Source organism: Neofelis nebulosa, chromosome 3 (genome assembly GCF_028018385.1).
Source record: "Neofelis nebulosa isolate mNeoNeb1 chromosome 3, mNeoNeb1.pri, whole genome shotgun sequence".
NCBI classification, from domain to species: Eukaryota; Metazoa; Chordata; class Mammalia; order Carnivora; family Felidae; genus Neofelis; species Neofelis nebulosa.
Genome location: NC_080784.1, coordinates 154365942 through 154369231, shown reverse-complemented (window position 1 = coordinate 154369231; position 3290 = coordinate 154365942). Strand labels below are relative to the sequence as shown.

At 34.4% G+C, this 3290-nt stretch overlaps 1 pseudogene; it reads left to right on the top strand.

The window, feature by feature from the left end:
* Positions 1–2401: 2401 nt before the first annotated feature.
* Positions 2402–2559, top strand: LOC131508292 (U2 spliceosomal RNA; annotated as a pseudogene).
* Positions 2560–3290: the final 731 nt, after the last annotated feature.

Here is a 3290-nt window from a genome sequence, read left to right as displayed (position 1 = left end):
CATAGGTGGTTTGTGTTCTTCCATCGAAATGTTTAAATTTGCTAGTTGTCTTGGTTTTTATGATGCTGATTGATTATCTGTTGATTATCATTGCCTAAATTAAAGATTTTGTTAGGAGTTTGAAAAATGATATTTTTTCTACAATGTTTTCTTTGCTTCTTAGCTACAATATTGCCATGGAGAGAAACATTTTCTCATTTAATTATTTGGTTGTCTGTGATAAAGTTGTCGAGATACATGTCTGATTATTTTCCTTCATTCACCAGTTTTAAATAGCAAGTTAGTTCTATATATATTCCAAAAATGATGATTGGGAATTTAACAAATATTTTTGTATCTTGATAAACTCATGGAATTAGACATGTAATGTTTTAATACATTGCAATGATTATTCTTGTCAATGCTCAAAATTTGCCACTTGTGGGACAAATTTTGACTTATGGTAGGCTTTTCCAGGGAGTTTAAGACAGGACTCCAGCAGTCTTTGTTTGTTTTTCTTTCCGGCAGTCTTTGATAGCATCCTTGCTTTTACATACGGCAACATATTCTGTACGTTTCCTAGATTCACCAATTGTTAACATGTTGTGACTGTTGTTTTATCTGGCTATTGATAAATTCATCTGGATTGATATTTATGGATATTTACGCCCATATAGTATTATGTTTATGAATATTATTTTTCTAAAACATTAGAGAGTAAAGTGAAGGAATCGTGACCCTATATAATCTAAGTACTTCACTGTACCTCTCTTACGAACAAAGCTTTTATGCACACAGCTCATAGGAACAAAGATATTATCTTAAACAACCGCACTAGAAATATCAAATAAAATAATGATAAAATACTATTCTTTAAAATATATCCTGTATTTGACCTTTGCCAACTGAATTATTCAAATTTGTCCTGCATAACAATTTTTTTCCACTCTAGAATCCAATCTAGAATCACACATTGCATTTGGTTGCCATATTTAAGAATTATTACATTTTAAAGATGTGCATTATAAGTATAAAACAATATTTTTGATGAAAATTTAGGATTTCAGGGATATTTTTAACCTAGTATCTTAAAAATCTTACATCCGTAGAGTCTGTCTCTTATGTGGAAAACTCGGTTCCCAATGATAACAAAAAAATTACTTACTTGCACTCTGTTTTTGATTACAAGCAATTTTAATTTTCTTATTTTTGACATATCCGTTATTACTTTATTCTTTTATTAATTATTTTAGGATTTATCAATCCAACTTAAAAGCTTCAGAGATGGTAACCTTCACAAATTTATACATTTTAAAACATTTTCTAACATCTGAGCTCTTTCCATCTCCTTCAGTTCAAATCTTATTGCTGTAATTTCATGTCAATTACTTCTAGTTGAATAACAAAACTGGATGAGGTTAAAGTTGCTAAGGCAGCATTTAATCAGTAATCCATTGCACAGCCTCAGAGCAGATGTATTTTGCTCATCTGGTGAATTTGATGCTAATGTCTCTTTACCCTCTTGTGAATTAAGGCAGTGCTTCTTCAGCCTGACATCTACACGTATCATTTAGGAATCTTGTTAAAATGCAGATTCTGATTTAGTAGGTCTGAGGTGAGGCCTGAGTGTTCTGCATCTCTAACAAGGTCCTAGGAGATGTTGGTGATGCTAGTCCCTGGACTGCCCTTTGAATAGCAAGATTTTAGGGTTTTGGGGGCTACGTTTAGGGTTTTCTGGGGTAGGAGTTTTTTTCAGATGGTTGATGTGCTACATTTCTTGTCTTTGTCATCTTGGAATATGGTTCTATGGGTGTCCAGGTAGGTAATAGAAGATGTGGCAGTACCCAAATTGAGGTGACTCTTTTCCCTGGGTTTCATTGTGTCGATTTTCCTATCTTCTTTATTGATGCCCTTTTTAGGTTGTCATTGGGAAAGAAGCCCTCTGCTGAGTAGTCATTCGCACCCCAGTGCACTTGCTGTCCAACTGGTCTATCTCCTTTACCGTAGTTATACTTGCCAGCACTCTCCATTGTTGCCCAGGGAAGCTTAGTATATCTGATTGCAGGTCATAATGACTTTACATCTAGTAATATGACAGTAACCATCATTTGTAGTAAGGATGGCATTGTTAGGTTGCTTTCCAGGAACAGTCTTTGAATTCATCTTTTCCTCCTTTTCATTATATGGGTGGTACTCTTGGTAATTTGGGGTGCTTAACACCTAGGATTTAACAACAGTTGTGATCTGTTGCATATTGCTTTGAACTGGGACACAGTCTGTAACATTAGCTACTGCTAATGTACCCAATCCCCTTCAACAACATTAAACAACATAGTTTCTCCTCCTCAAAGTACTACAAGGCTGTTTCCTGATTTATCACAAAGACTTTTATGGAAGTCTTCTGCACAAAAATAACTTTCACATCGCTTCTCGGCCTTTTGGCTAAGATCAAGTGTAAAAATAACTTTCACAATGTCTTTCATTTGATTTTATCTTGAATATTTTTTACAGTAGATGCTGCTGGAAGATGTCATAAATTTGAGGTCAATGAACTGCTACTTCCTCTGTACCTCACTTCAGCCTGTGGTGCCAGGCCCGGTTTTCTGAAACTGGGGGACACCAAAAGTGAGTGAAAAACAGTTCCTTCCTCACTACTGTCACTGAATGCTGACTAAGACTTGCTTCCATGCCTGCAGCTCTCATATATGGTAATGTTGACCAAGCCAGCAACCATGGTGCATCTGCTGAGGGCTTTCTTGGATCACTCTTCACTCCTGGGACAGGTCAGTTTCAACCTTAATTATCTTATATGCAAAAACAGGCTAATGATACCTAGTTCACCCAAGTAAAGAAAATACATGCAAAGCACAGAACATAAAACAAATACACAAAATAGTTGCCAAAAAAGAGATGAATTCTGAAAATGTTTACTTAAATTTTCCATGAATTCAGACAGAAATGGTTGTGAGTTTAGATAAGTTACTTAATACCTAGTGATCACTCGCCACAACTATAAAATGCTCAAAAAACAATTCATGCTTTGCAGAGTAAAGCTGACATTAGCATCATCCTTTAGGAATCAGGCTCCATAGACATGTGAAGATAAATTAATACAGACAAAGGTTGTATGATTTGCATCTGTTAGGAGATTTCATTTTCCTCTAAAAGAGCCTAGAGTTACAAGGAAGAAAGACCAAGATGCCTTTCTTCAAGTTTAACAAGTCCATTTCAAATTATATATATAATTTATATTTATATTATTTTATTTATATTTATATATTTATATAATTTATGATTCATTTAATATAATG